The following is a 15,567-nucleotide window of genomic DNA, read 5'->3' as shown; positions in this document are numbered from 1 at the left end:
ACTGCATCCCAGCTAAGGGATTAGGAGCATCAGTCAAAGCCATCCTCCCACTCGTCACCCTTTTCCAATTAAAAAAAAGATATTGAACAGGACGAGAGGTTTCAAAGTCTCTGATCATTCCACAGGCCAGGTTAGGACTCGGGGCAGGAACACTGCCAAGTGGGAATGTCACAGGAGTGCGTGGGTCGCTCGTGCCCTGGCTCTGCCCCAGCTCCAGCCTGCACCAGACACTGCAGCCCTCCCAGCTGTGGGGAGCAGCAAAGTCCCGCTTTCCTCAGAGTTCAAGGAGCCCATGGTGCCTGAGACACTTTAAGGCGGGTTTGTGTGAGCAGCTTTGCCGACAGCCTCAAGGGGAAGGCAAAGTCTGTTAGTGCGTGGCCATGAGCAGGAATGGAGGGACAGGTCCTGCCAGTGCACCTACACTCCCGAGAGGATGTAGCTGCACCCTTGGAGCACGTTTCCACATAAAAGATGTTTTGTATCTGGAGGGAGAGCGGTTTTGATGGCTCGGGGCTGCCCCAGGGCTGGCGGTGCTCGGAGGGAGGGTATGGACACCGTTGCACCATGCGGGGTCCGGGGGGGTTGGAGCTGCACCTTGCCAGCCGCAGGGACACAGCTGCTGCTGCAGTGCTGCGTGTGAGGGCCAGCTGCCACCGCCCACCCCGATGAACGCTGGCCGTGGCATGGCTGGGCAGAGGTCTGGTACGTCAGATCTGCGCCCAGACACACAACAGCTGTGGGAGAGGGAGGCTGGGGCTGCCTGGCACCCTGCATGGAGCAAACCCACCTGCCCAGGAGGTGCCCCGAGGCCTTCATGCTCAGCTGGGCAATGCCACATGCTGCCAAGGGCCTCGGGACACACACGGAGCACTGCCTGGCAGGGTCAGCAGCAAAGCCTTACTGGAGCTGTCCCCAGGGGAGGTAAAAGGACTGCTGTGGAGCACGTAACACTCGGGTTTGCAGTTTGAAACCGTCATTAAAGGGATGCTCCAGTTCAGCTGCACTTCTCTTATTGTTGCTTTCAATGGATACTTGATGGCCTAGGTTAATCTGGGCAGATGATCTCTGTTCTGCCACTAAGGGAAGGACAAGCCATAGCAAGGATGCCACCGCCCTGCCCAGCATTTTGCAGTCTTTTTCACGGACTTTGGGGCTTCTGGCACCTTCAACCCCAATGGCAGAGACTTTCCAGAATAGACTTCATGCTATGATTAGGAAAAAGCCTCCGTTTATAAAGGTGAGGACAGTCAGCACTGCACCGTGTCAGCCCTCCAGCTGCTCAGCAATGCAGCTTGCTTCAGCTCTTCCCTGGAGTTTCTGCTGCCAGATGGTTGTGCGGGAAGTGGGAGCCTGAGCCGTGTCTCTCAGAGACAGACAGAAACTTGGGGTGGACTGGATGCTGACCAGCTCTCAGCCTTGCAGAAGCAATGTGCTCCCTCTGTGTTTTACTAAATGTCTCTTCGCACCATGGGGCTTGCTCCAGCTCCATTTACAGACAGCACAGTGTCATCCCAGGCTCTGAGCAGGAGCAGGGCGCAGAGGACCCATGCACAGTAGGAATGTAAATATTTTTTACATGTACACCCACAGCCCCAGCGTATGCAATAAATACTCAGCATATGCTATGCGCCAGATCAGAGCCATAATTATTGATGCAGCAGGTTTTCAGAAAGACACAACAGGGTGTGTACTTAATTTGGCAATAAGAGCGCACCTAAGTGGCCCTGGCATTTTCGGCTGGGTATCAGACCACTGCCACCCACAGATGCAGCTATTTAATCTCCCATCAGTGTGCCAGCAGTGACAGAGAGAAAACCAAAAGCAGGTATTTGTTTGTTAAGATGGAAAAACTCCACTGAACGCTGTAAGGTGCTCCTGGCACACAGGAGTGCTCTAGACCAGTTCTCAGATTATGCCACCCACTGCACTTTCAAACAAGGCTACTAGGGCTCTGATCTTAGTAGCACCTGTACATGTACCTAGCCATAGGGATGACTCATTCTGCCAGAGTCAACAGATGTGCCATGGCTCCCAAAAGGAGACAATATCCACAGAAACGATTTTGCAAAGCTCCATGTTCAGTTGGAAGGTAGCTCTCATCAGAGAAATAGGCTAACATGTTTATCTTCTCATGGCACATTGCAGAGATTCAAATGATTTTGTTGCATCAGCCCACCTCTGAAGGTTGATCGTCTGACCCAGTCAAAGTGGACTTGTGCAAAGACTCAAAAAATGCCTTTGAGATCTAAATATTCAATCAAGGGAATACAGCAGGCTGTACTTCCCAAAACTTCCCAAGGAAGGAAATTTCAGCTGACGAGATAAAATTATTGTGTAATTCAGTGCAAGTAATTTATCCAGATTTTAAAATACTGTTTCAAAAAGTCCCTATCAAAAGGCTATGGCAATAGCTGGAGTAAACTACTGCCAGACAGCCCAAACTGTCTAAGAGTCAGAAAATGAACAGGCTATTTCCAGTACACCTGGAGGTCAAGAGGAGAATGCCAGAAAGCTCTCCACTGGGGCCAGCCTTGTTTGTGGATCAAATGGAAGAATGCTGCTCTTCCCTGGTCTGTGAAGGATTGCAAGGACATCAGGCAAAACCAGATGGGAAGGCAATGCAGGCAGAGGTGAAACCCTGCCTAACTCCTGCCAGGTGACAGGGATGGAAAAACATCTGCATTATTCAGGCACACAGCTGGATTTCAAAACTAGCAGTGGAGGCAAGAAAGTGATGAAGGATGAAATTCTGCCTCTCTTGAAGCCACCTGACTTCACAACTTCACACCATGTAGAAATGCAACTGCCTTCCAGAAATCCAGGGACAAGGACAACCAGGAACAAAAGAACATTTCAGAGGAAATTGCTTTCTATTAACTCATAATTACATAATGCAAAATTAACTCACAAAGGCCAATAGCTTAATTGGATTCCCAAGAGGGGAAAACAGTTTTATGGCGAACAAGAACCTGCCACGGTCACATTAAGTATGATGGTTCAAGTGCAGAATATAAATTCTGCTGTGAAGCAAAAAAAAAAAAAAAAAAAAAAAAAAAAAAAAAAAAAAGACCATTTCCTCCAATAGCTACTACAGGTGGGGTTTTAACCATTTCTGCTCAATTGCTGACCAGTGGCAAGCTGCTCAGGTGACCGTGCGAAGTGGCTTTCTTCTGGATCCCTCCTTGCACTTTCAGCCACACAAAAAATCATAATTAATCCTGTGAATATATTTGGGTATTTTGCTGGAATGAAGTATGAAGCCTTCCAGCCACCTTCATCTTCTTAACTTGGATTTTGATTAATTGGAATAAATATTTAATTAGAAAGGCTAAGAGATGAACCTCTTGACCACTCAGGTGCTGCCTCTGTAGTCATTGGCCTTTGATGTACAAGGAAAAGGCTTATAGGACTTCCTTAAAACATGTGCAGCCTTTCATTTCTCTTAAAATTGTAGCAAGGTCGGGCTCTGTTTTTGGATTTGTCACTCAGAAGCCGTGCAGTGAACATGGAACAGAGTGATTTCTGCTCATCTTGGTCAGATGAGGGAGGGGAGGCTTGCCTTGCCCCCCACAGCCAACAGGAGCTTGGGCATTTGTTTTCCAGGTGCCCATGTCACACGTGTCCCCATGAAAAGCACGGGGCTGGGAGGCTCTCCCTGCCTGCCCCAAAGCTGCTCCTGCAGCCCTCCCTGGGCAGTGACTGCCGCGGGGAGCTGGCTGCAGCCCGGCAAGGGCTCCTGGCCACGGCTCCGGACGTTTTCCTCCCGTCAGAGCAGTGATGTGGAGCTGACACGAGCAGGGTGACATCGACACATGGCGAGTTGGGCTGCAGCCAGGCATCCCTTTCTCCTGCTCCCCTGCAAGCTGACAGAGCACTCAGGTACCTGCTGAGAAGTCACCGAGCTCTGCAGGGGTTAGGCATGTGCTGAATCAAGGCTTGGGACGCAGCTCAGCCTGAGAGAGACCTGCTGGAGCCAGCACCGCGCCCTTTCGGATTCCCTCTCCGCTGGGCTTAATTACCACCTGCTTTTGGCACTAACACCGTTTGTGCCATGTGCTCTTACTTTTCCCCGAAGGAGCATTGCACCTTTACTATATTTATTTTATTCTGAGGAAATCCTAGTGATTTCCTGTCGTGCTTGATTCTGATCCTGTTTGCTGTGGGACTCCTGCTATCCTCTATAAAAATCTGACTCTCAGATCTTTGCAGAAGTGAGCGTGACTGTGAGCAGGAAAGGTGAAGTCAAGCTAAAGAGACCTTCACCAGCTCTAAAAAGAGTTGTTGCTCTTGCTGCTGCAGCTGATTTATTCCTCATCTAGAGAACAACTCTTCAGAGCTCAGAATCATTGTCTTCAATTATTTATTTGGCTGTGCTGGAGACTGGTGAGGTGCTGTATAATGTTTATCGCATGGAAGTGTCGCTCTTAGGGAGGTTTAATTGCTTTAAATGTGGATGGTGATGAGAACGCCTTGGAAAAGCTATTTGCATACATTTTCTCAAATGCCAAATGTGCAACTTCTTCCACACTCAGGCAGTCTGAGGCTGCTTCTCTGCATTACCCAACTTTGCTGGGGCCCTCTGCAAAATTAACAACCAGAAATTCCCCAGCACATGCAGCAGAAAGGGAAACTCAGGGTTTGAATATGGGATCACGTGTAACAACCAAACCAGCGGGACTCTGAATCCGGGGCTGCACACTCTACACACAGACTGCCCCTGGCCCTCGGGGCTCGATGCTGACAGCACTGAGCACTGCCTGCTCCCAGTCATTGGCTGGGCTTGCTGACCAGAAGAAAGCAAATCAGTGATTTCAGCTGTACAAGGCCAGCGAGCTGCCGCCAAGGGCAGGGCACACACCTGCACCACGCTGCACCCACACCACCGCTCACACCCTGTCTTCTCAGCACTGATTCTGGAAAATGCTCACCAGAAACATCGCTCCAGTGACCTTTGCACAAGGCCGTGCACGAATCTCTTGTCCTTTCTCCAGAATTCAAGTGCAGTGTCTCTCAAGTGGCCTCGCAGGTTATCCAGTTTCAGTCACAACAGTCTGATCCATGGATCTTTACTCCATGGAGTATCTCACTCTGCAGGGCAGTTCACTTTTGTGATTACTTAATGCTGTCAAGTATCAGCTGTTGACATAAGCAGGACCCTGCCTATAGGAGTGAAATGGGTATTGATTTAATGCCCTCACTGCAAGGGATCATAAGGCATCTGGAAACAACTTATTTCACAACTGCAGCAATCCCTGAAGACGAGCTTGCTGCCTGCCTGCCTTTCCACAGATTCCTGCTCTTTTTCAGCTGAGATGTTGCACTTGGAGAGAGGAGGGATTTACAGCAGCCGGGGGTGTGCAGGCTGGCCAGCAGTGCTGTACAGGAGCCCCAGTCGTGTTGCCACACAGCAAAGTCAGGAAGAACAGTGTTTTTCTGTCTGCTGCACAGTCCACATGCTGCAAGGCCAACACCTTCTGGAAGCATCAGGTTTGCCATGGAGGTGCTGTGCAGCTGCGTGCGTGTGGTGGGTCAGCACCTTTCAAGCGTGGTGGATTTGCTGAGCCTGTACAAACCATCCACCCAGGAAAGCCACAAAGAAAGGCACCAGCCCCAGTGCCCACACAGGACAGCAGCAGTTCTGTTCCCCCACAGGGAAAGACAGCAGCTGTGTCAAGGTGGGCTCTGAAAGAGGCAGAACATTTCCCAAGGGACACCATGGATCCAGTGTGACAGGGTTGTTTGTGCCATCGGAACAGGAACAGGAGGTGCAGTCCACAATCAGGCTGACCCTGCTCTGGTATTTCCTCTGGGAATCTCAGAATCTCCACCCAAGGCCACAGCAGGGTCTGCAGAACAACCTTGAGATGTGGGGCAGGGCGGAAAAGGCAGAGCATCACCAGCCAGTACAGCAATGGTGGGAAGCTGTGGTGAAGCAGAATAGAATCACCTAAACTGGAATTCGTCCAGGACACCAGGACTTGCTTCTTACAAACAACCTGAGTGACCACATATCGTAACCTCAGCCTGAAATATTCCAGCTCAAAGTCAGGCTGAATTTTGTAAGAGCAAAAGTGGAAGTGATAGTTTTTTTTATGTCTTTCCATCACCCTATCAAAGCAGTGTAATTCCATGGAATTTAAGTGTCAGCCACACATCCTGAAATACAAGCTATGGGGCTCATTACAGGGTTTCACAGAGGATAATACTGGCCTGTGATACAGAGGTGGCCAGCGAAGGTCACCTAATGGGTCTGCTGGCCCTAACTGCTGTGTCCCCAAACAGTCACCACCCCATGATTCAGCAGGGTGAGGGTGCTCCCTGCACGACCAGCTGGTTTCAGCCAGGTTAGCAGAGTTTCTCTTCTTATGCAACCTCCATTTGTTATTCACAATGGCCGACTGAGGCTAGCAGTTTGCTAAGAACAGTGCCTAGTTACAACAACAAACCAGGCTTGGCTTTGCCATCAGCATATTTTTCTCAGACAAACCAAGAAAAATATTTTTTTACAGTGTGTAGTTCATTGTACACAACCTGGATTTAAGCTGTTTGGTTTGTAAGCGTATTTTAAACTAAACAAACACCTTTTTGTTAACGTTTTTCCCTGCTGCTGTGGATTTCTGGGTTTAGAATAGCATGGATCACTTCAAGCCATCACTGCTTTGCTGGGACAGAGGGATGTGATGTTATAGGTCCCAGCTGAAACTCTGAGACTATGCAACCCTCTTTCAGACCTGAAATTAATTGGAGCATCAGCAGAAGACCTGGCCCCCCGCATTTTCACTTTACCCACTGTCCAGCAGGGCTGGCACAGCATCAAGGCTTTTTCTTTTCCAAACTCTGCTCCCACAGTGAGTAGGCTGGGGAGGTAAGAGACTGGGGGGGACACACAGCTGATCCTGAGTGACCAAAAGGATATTCCACACCACAGGACATCATGCTCAGCAATAAAAGCAGGGACAGGATGAGGAAAGAGAGATGTTCAAGGTTTTGATGTTTGTCTTCCCAAGCAACATTTATGAGCTTCCCTAGGAATGGCCCAACAACTGCCTGCTGATGCAAAGTGGTGGCTGAATTCCTTATTTTGCTTTCATGCTTGTACAGCTCTGCTTCACTTACTAAACTGCCATTGTCCCAGCACATTCCTTCTTTCTCACTTTGGTCCTTCTGATCTTTTCCTCCACCTGACTGGAGGGGAGGAAGCACTTGCCTGGGTATTTACCAGCCCACCACAGCTAGATAGCTTTCCTTCCATTGTCTTTTCTTTCTTTCATAATAAATCCCCTTTTTCCTCTGAGATAGTTATCACTTGTGTGGCATTAAATCTTTGTTATTGTTGCTTTTCCACTTTACCTCTCTAAAATCTGCATTTGTCCCCTTATCTATGGAACCATGTTCTCTATCCAGGGTAAGACAGGCCACAGGGCCCTGGGAGGGGATGTGCTCTGTGTCCTATGGGTCCTGCATGTTATGTGTCAAAAGTGATTTGTGAAGTAGGTGTGAACAGGAGCTGTGTTTTATCAACAAAGCAATTGCTGTCCTGATGAGTGATTGCAGAGATAACAGAAGCAGGAGAACATTCTTTTACTTCTTACACTTCAGAGAATGCCCATGAAGGCCACCAGCAGCAGCCTCTGACAGGAAGATGTGAGAGAGTGTGATGTACCAGGCTGAGCAGAACTTTCAGGTGATTATTTTTCTCTCTGCTCAGACTTTGCTGGGTACTGAACAGAATACTTATATCATTTCAGTTGTGAAACTTCTCTCTCCCAGCAGAGGCACATGGACAAGGTAATGGAGCCTCCCAAAAATTTTAGGTCCTCCTGCTTGTATTCCCAACCATCTGCTAAATGGCACTGGGCAGAGGTGTCTGGCTAGCTGCAGCAAGGGCTACTGAGCAGTGCGGGCTGGAGGCCAGCAAGACCAGCTGGGAAATACGTGTGCACACAGGCACACACTTTGGAGTGCCACCCCATGTGCCTCCCTGTGCCCCAGCTGCCTTTGCCAGGCTGTCCCATTACTGGCAAAGGACAGAGAACACAGGCGTCCTTCTTGGAAGGGTCCTGCATTCCCTCCTGTGAGGGCTGGCAATTCTGGAGGCAGCTTGAGAGCAAGGTGCTCGTGTGAGCGAGAGGGGACAAGTCCTGGGAGTGCCCAGCAGCTCCAGGCTACTGCCGTGAGCGAGAAATGCAGTTGTTTGTACAGTTGCTCTCTTTTCCAATTGCCATTTGTTTGTAGACATGTCACAGCAGATGCACCTCGTCAGTACAACAGATACTTGGACTCATTTGCACCTGGCACCAGTAAATGTAATCCAGCTAACCAAATACTCTGTTTATCAGAGTTGTCACAAAGATTTGTTAATTCCCATTGACAGAAGGGCTTTCAGGATGGTCTGTAATAAGGAAAGAGGAAGAACTTTTAATTTATAGACCAACAAGAATGTAATCCAGAGAATACTGAACCCTGCCCTTAACAAACAGGTGTTCAGCATTCAAAGGAACCCCGGGCAGAGGGCAGGCAGTGAGGAGGTGAGCTGTGCAGGAAGGAGGGCAGGGCTCAGGCAAGGCCAAGCTTTCTGCAGATGGTGTTGGGGTTTCACCTCCTGGGTGACGAATGGCTCCTGTCCGGGCAGCAGCTGCCGCCTGCCCACCGAGGGCAAACGTGGACACAACACTCACGGTTCCCTGCAGCACATGGGCCCGTGTCCAAGGAATCTGGTGGCAACCAGGTCCCAAACAGAAAAGGAGATGGCTGTGCTCACAGTCCAGTGGGCACTGGCTGCCAGAGGAAGCTGCAGATACCAGAAGCTTCCATGATTTTTATATACTGAGGAGCAGCTGGAGAGGCTTTTGGGAGCCAGGCTTACCCTGCCCTTTGCCTCCCAAGATGCCTCCTTACAGCCTCTGCTGGCTTTGGGTATGGGAAAGGGGGGCACTTGGTTGTTTAAATTCTAATTCTGGCCTGACCATAACTGTTTGTCCCATTCTTGATTATTTTATCTTTTTCTTCTTAATTTACAAATGATGCTTTCTATTGCTCTTGTCTTCTTTCCCTGTCATTCCCCTACAGACACACACATGCAATGTTCCATCAAATTCTGGGATGGATACACATGCACCAAATACATAAATACACTCCAGAAACCACACCTGGGGCAGGGTGCGGGAGGCTCAAACTTGCAATGCTGGTTTGAAATGAAGCATTCAACAGCCCTTTGAAAAAGAAAGTAGATTGACTTGAGGAAGACATCCAGGAAGAAATGGAAAAGAGTGGTACTTAGTCATCACTGCCTCCTCACATCTCATGTCGTGAGTGTGCAGAAGCCCTTGGCCACTGCTGGGAAGAAGACTCGGGGCCTGCAGGACCCCCTGGCCTGTGCAGTGTGGCTGTGTCTCTGGGACGGGCAGGAGACAGGAGCATGGAGCTGCCCCGTGCTGGGCTCCAGCCCAGCTGGCTGGCTGCCTGCAGGGTGCAGAATGGGCAGATAAGTAAGTGGTGTTAGTGAGAGCCATCTGTGCCTGTAAACAAACCAAAACCTCTTTACTGGGAGACTGGGGTAAAAAAGTGGGAGCAGGTTTCCCCAGTGTGTTTGGGTTTCAAGATAGCGTTGGTCAGAAAGCAGGTGGAAGAGACGCTGAGATGCTTCCCAGCTCACCCGTTGACTTGCTGTCTGTTCTAGGCCCGTTTCTCCAGCCTCTCTGTGCCTCAGTTTAGGCATTTGTAAAACAGCAACAGCCTCCTGCCGAAGCTTGTCACTAAACATAGCCCATTTGTGCTGGGAGAGTCACGTCGTGAGACAGAAGGCCCATCACACGCTGCTGGGAGAGGGGACTCGATGAGTCATGGCACAGCACCAGCTCTGATATTCATGAAATGCCCGAGTTCACAGTCAAAAAAATTCAGTGTTTAAAACAAAAGATAAGAGAGGAAAATTCCTCTGTGTCCTGTCTCTGGGGTTGCACCTCCTGGCCATACCTGTCAGGGTCTGAGCCATGCAGCCAGCAGAGCCTGTCTGCTGGCAAACCAGCAAGCTCTGTGCATGGGGACAGCCCCGTGTCTGTCTGCCTGCCTGGCAGAGCAGCTGTTGGTGTGTGGCAGGGCACAGGCCAGCATGAGCAAACCTCTGCTGCCAAAAATGAAGACGTGAGGTTGGGGTCAGGAGAGCTGCATTTCCCTGAAAAGCAATCAGGGCTGGAGAAGTTGTCATCACTCCTCAGCAGGGTGCTCTTCATCCCACACCCACCCAAGGCAACAGAGGAGTTCAGTCTCCCCAGCCTGGGTATTGAGCCACTCAGCTAGCAGTGCCAGCAGGTGACGTGGCAGTGTCCTTGGGGACACTCCCTCCAATGCCCTTTGGGTCCCCGTTTCCAAGAGCTGATCCCCTTTGCATTTCAGCTGAATCACAACCTTTGGTGCCTGGCTACATCTTGCTGGGCATTGGCTGCAGCCACGCAATGTGATTCCCATTGTCACTGCTTCCTCCTGGATAAACTCCAGATTGAGCATGTCAAAACCAGACTAAACGTGCAATGAAAAGCAAACAAACCAACCATCCAATAGTTTCAAACAACAGATAACAAAGCTACAGGAGAGATTATCTGTTAAGAACTAGTGCCTGGAATTTGCCTGCCTATGTATTTATTTATGTTCATACGTGCAAGTCTGTGTATACATATGCACCCAGGCATATGCCTACTGCATATAGCTAGAGAACAAGAGAATAAAATGTTGTACATGCTAGGGCACATAAAGAAATGGAAAAACAACTCTGTACAGTGAAGGGTCTAAAAGAATTTTCAGCATTTCTTCAGTCAGCCTAAGAGAATCTCTCACAAAGCAATAAAGCAAATCACATGCTGATGCTTTCCCTGCCTCCTTAGTGGCAGCTGAACCTTCACCTGTGTAATAAAGAAATGTCCTGAGTTTAATAACCAAGATCATTCCTCTGCCCTGTGAAAGTACTGCCAGTTCTCTCTTTTTCAGTCTCAGACTGTGAGGGGGAGTGAGAGGAGATGATCCATTTGTGCAGAGGTTGTTCTCAGGCCAAAGCAGCTCTCCAGCACCCACATCCCAGCCTGCCAAGATCTTCAGCAGCTGTAATGGGGCCAATCCTGGGTGATGCTGAAGCCCCCAAAGGCTTTTGTAAGCCCTGTTGGTACTGTGGTGCCATAGCCATAGGCATTCCCTCCTCACACGCAGCCCACAGCTATGGCCATTTTAAGGCCTCTGCTGGTCTTGGTGTTCTCAGTATTGCTGATTTTGTCTTTGAAAACACTGGCTCAGTTTCGATTTTGGCCTGTACTATATTCCATGCCAGAATCAGGATCCGGCTTCAGGTGAGTTTAGAGCTGAATCCCTCTCCATAACCCAGGAAATATTTTAACTTTACTATGAATCCAAGCTTGGAAAGGAACTGATGTATTTAAACACTTGTAGGATAGTTCTACAGTAAATCTGGTTGAAGCACTTCCACCTCCCCTACATCTGGCAGCCTCCTCCCACTGTTGCTGCACCCCACTGCAGAAGAAGTCCAGCACTGTCCCAGAGATAATTGACTCAAGGGTGAATTCAACATGCCTGAGATCCCCATGTTTATAGATAATCTGAAAGGCAAACCCACATGTCTTCAAGGACAAAGATCATCATAAGAGCTAAACCAACTCCCCAGAGTAAATCTGGCATGCCCTTGGCCTTTAGAGCTGACAGACTCCACTCCTGAGTGGGAACAAAGTCCTGGGCTGTAAATTAGCACCTTCCCCAACATTTCCAGCACAAGGTTACAGCTGGTCACTATAAAATCTGTGCCTGCCCTCGATGTTCTACACAGCTATCTATTTAGGCTGCTCTGCATAATTTAAGAATTAAAACTAAACACTAAGTTACCTACAGCCACATCATCTTAGATGAGCTTAAACAACTGTGAAATTCCTGTGATCTATTAAAAGCAACATTCAGTGCATGAATTAATCAACAGATGCTCAGTAGCTGTGCATCAGAAAACCACAAGTGAGAAGCAGCCCCCTGCCAAAATTATTACTTTCCTTATGACCAAGTCCTTGAAACACCAAGCGCACCGCGATGGTGGAGCGGTGCTTGGCTTGGTTAGCTCAGTGGCAGCTACAGGGACTGGCCCCTTCCCACTGGAAACAACAGGTCAAACAAGCAGTGGTATTATTTCCTGCTGATGAGTCAGAGATGAGACATGAAAATCACCATCTCTTCGCACAGAACACTCGAGACGTTATAATTTCCTATCACCTGTGATTACTTCACCCAGAGTGTGCTGTGCTGAGCGTGTGTGCAGCTCAGAGGGAAGAAGACAGTTCAGAGTAGCTGACAGACTGCTACGTGCTGCTTGCTGCAATTTCCTGTTCTCACAGCAGCCTGACCCAACAGCCCTTGTTGCCTCCAACCGCTCTGGTGCTCCCCCCTTCTGATGCACCCTGGGACTCTTCTTCTCCATCTACCTTTTTCCCTTTTCCTGTTTTTATTTTTTTTCCTTCAGATCCTGGCCTTTGTGAGGTTCAGTCCTGGGTTTGTGTTTATGTTGCCAGGCCTCTACTTTCCTGGCTAAATCTTCCTCCCTTCCACATCCCTTCCTGAATCCTTCCCATGGCTCCCAAACCCCATCTGTGGTTTCCTTTTGGCCAGGGCCAGCAGGCACAGTGAGGATAAGGTCAGTCACCTCCTGAAGAATTACATCTGTACTCATCCCTTTTCTGCACCAGTCCCTCATGATTAAAAGCACATGACAGCTAAAAGGCCAGTAAAACAAAATAAGTGTGGACCTTTCTGATCACACCAGTTGAAAGATTCAAGGAACAAAACAACTCAAAAAATGAGGCTGAGGCCAAGGCCAAAAAAAAAAAAAAAAAAAAAACCCACCAAAAAAACAAAAGCAAAGAAAAAGCAGAAAAAGCAAACCAGCACAATTTCTGGCCTTCTTTCTTAGGCCAGATGACCTACCCATTATGCCAAACAACTCACATGACTAGGAAAGAGAATTTTAAGATTTTCCTTGTTCTGCACCAGCCTGGTACAGAACTGAACACTGCTCTGGTGACAAGGGCAGTAGCCCTTTGCCACTGGTGAAGATCACACAGGACTCCAGCCATGCCCTTTTCCCTGACCAGCACAGCTGCCATGGCTCTTCCACCTTTGGCTGACTGGATTTTAAGCCACCAGGAATGGACACGGCTACTCCTGCCTCAGATCATTGTGGGCACAGCTGTAAGGGAGGAGGAGCAGACGCCTGCCATGGCACCAGCTATGACGTGCAACTAAGGGGCTTCCAGCTGCACAACAGAAAGAGTTCTTCACCCTGAGAGCGGTGCAGCATGAGGACAGGTCTCCCAGAGCACCTCAATCCATAGAGACATTCCATTCCTTAGACATTTTCAAAATTTCTCTGGACAAGACCCCAAGCAACCTCCTCTGCCCTTGAGGCTGGACCTGCTGTAAAGAGAGGATGGATGGAGCTCTCCAGAGGTGCTTTCAATGAGATTTTTCTCTGATTTCTAGGAGGACAGGATAACAACCTGCCAAAGAGGACTGGGCTGCACAGCTGGGGAGCTTCTTCCTGTGCTGGGACCCAGAGCAGGAGCTGTACTGCATGGAGGAGAGAGGCACAAGGCCCCCATTGTCCTTCTCTGCCACAATCCCACTGACTCTCCCTCTATCCCTTTCAACAGAACTTCGGGCTTTTTCACTGTGCTTCCCAGAAAAGCAAAGAAAAACTCCAAAAGCTATTATTAGCTAAGGCCACGCAAATTTGCGGAAGACTAATTTCTAATTTCTTCTTCGAGGCGTTCTCAAGGGAAACACTGATGATTCACCTTTTAGTGACCAGCTACTTCCAGCCATTCTTGGCAAACTCTGAATTTTCATTTTCACAGAAAAAAGGAAGACAGTATTCACAAGGAAATTTCCTGTGTTTCATCAGCTTAAGTGCATCTCATTCTGGATCAAGCTTCATTATTTATGGATGAAGTGTTGCTCAAAATCTCTACTCCAGTATACAATGAAAACTAAGATCAAAAAGCAGAAGTGCCTGAGTTCCTGATGTGTTGGAGGCCTGCAGTCCTGCCGTTTCCAAGTGGAGGAAGATGGGCACATGACTCTGGAAATCAGCTTGCACCGCTTTACAAAGTGCCAGTCTCATTTTCCACCAGCACCTGTGAGCTCTGAGTCACCCCATGAGCTGTGCCTCGGCTGAAGCCATGAACTCTGTCCCAAATGCTACTGGAATGCAGAGAATGAGTTAAAGCAGATGGGATTAGCAAACTGCAGATCACTGGAAATTAGCCAGTGTGGGAAAAAAAAAAGCCTTGGTCAGAACGGTGGTAAGACTATCTAAGTAGGTCACAACAAAACCACATCAGATGAGCAAAGGAGGTGTAGGTTCAGTCTGTCAACATGAAACCAGACATTCTCCAGCTCTGCCCTGCCAGTAACACGGAGAAAAACAGCTACTGCCCTGGTTTTTAAAATTCAGGCATGTTCATACCTATTCAGGCTGCTTTCACTTTTAAGTAAATGAGTGTCAGTGTCTCTGTCATAAATCTGAAATTTCATTTGATTAGTTCACAGCTGATATTTCAGAGGGCCTTTAAAACAATCTGAGGTATTCAATAAGTGCGTTTGTACGGCTCCCTTTTATTTCCTGAGCTAGTCATACCAGAAATCAAAGAAATGCATGTGATGCTGTTGTACACTGTCCCATGTCCCTGTCAGCCCAGCATCTCAGACTTGCACTGGATGGACGGAAGGATGGATGGATGGATGGATGGATGGATGGATGGATGGATGGATGATGGATGGAAGGATGGATGGATGATGGATGATGGATGGATGGATGATGGATGATGGATGGATGGATGGATGAATGTAGATGGGTGGTTGGGTGGACGGGGAGCAATGGCAGCTCTGAGGGACAGGTAGCGATGTTGGCTCTGGGGACACGGAGCGATGTTGGCTCTGGGGACACGGAACGATGTTGGCTCCGGGGACAGGGAGCGACGTTGGCTCCGGGGACAGGGAGCGACATTGGCTCCGGGGACAGGGAGCGACGTTGGCTCCGGGGACACGGAGCGACGTTGGCTCCGGGGACAGGGAGCGACGTTGGCTCTGGGGACAGGACACGAGGTTGGCTCTGGGGACACGGAACGATGTTGGCTCCGGGGACAGGGAGCGACGTTGGCTCCGGGGACAGGTAGCGATGTTGGCTCTGGGGACAGGTAGCGATGTTGGCTCCGGGGACAGGGAGCGACGTTGGCTCCGGGGACAGGGAGCGACGTTGGCTCCGGGGACAGGTAGCGATGTTGGCTCTGGGGACAGGTAGCGATGTTGGCTCTGGGGACACGGAGCGATGTTGGCTCTGGGGACAGGTAGCGATGTTGGCTCCGGGGACAGGTAGCGATGTTGGCTCTGGGGACAGGTAGCGATGTTGGCTCCGGGGACAGGGAGCGACGTTGGCTCCGGGGACAGGGAGCGACGTTGGCTCCGGGGACAGGGAGCGACATTGGCTCCGGGGACAGGTAGCGATGTTGGCTCTGGGGACACGGAGCG

The sequence above is a fragment of the Anomalospiza imberbis genome, chromosome 17 (genome assembly GCF_031753505.1).
Source record: "Anomalospiza imberbis isolate Cuckoo-Finch-1a 21T00152 chromosome 17, ASM3175350v1, whole genome shotgun sequence".
Classification (NCBI taxonomy): Eukaryota; Metazoa; Chordata; class Aves; order Passeriformes; family Viduidae; genus Anomalospiza; species Anomalospiza imberbis.
The sequence above is the reverse complement of the archived record's forward strand: the minus strand, read 5'-3'. Positions refer to the sequence as shown.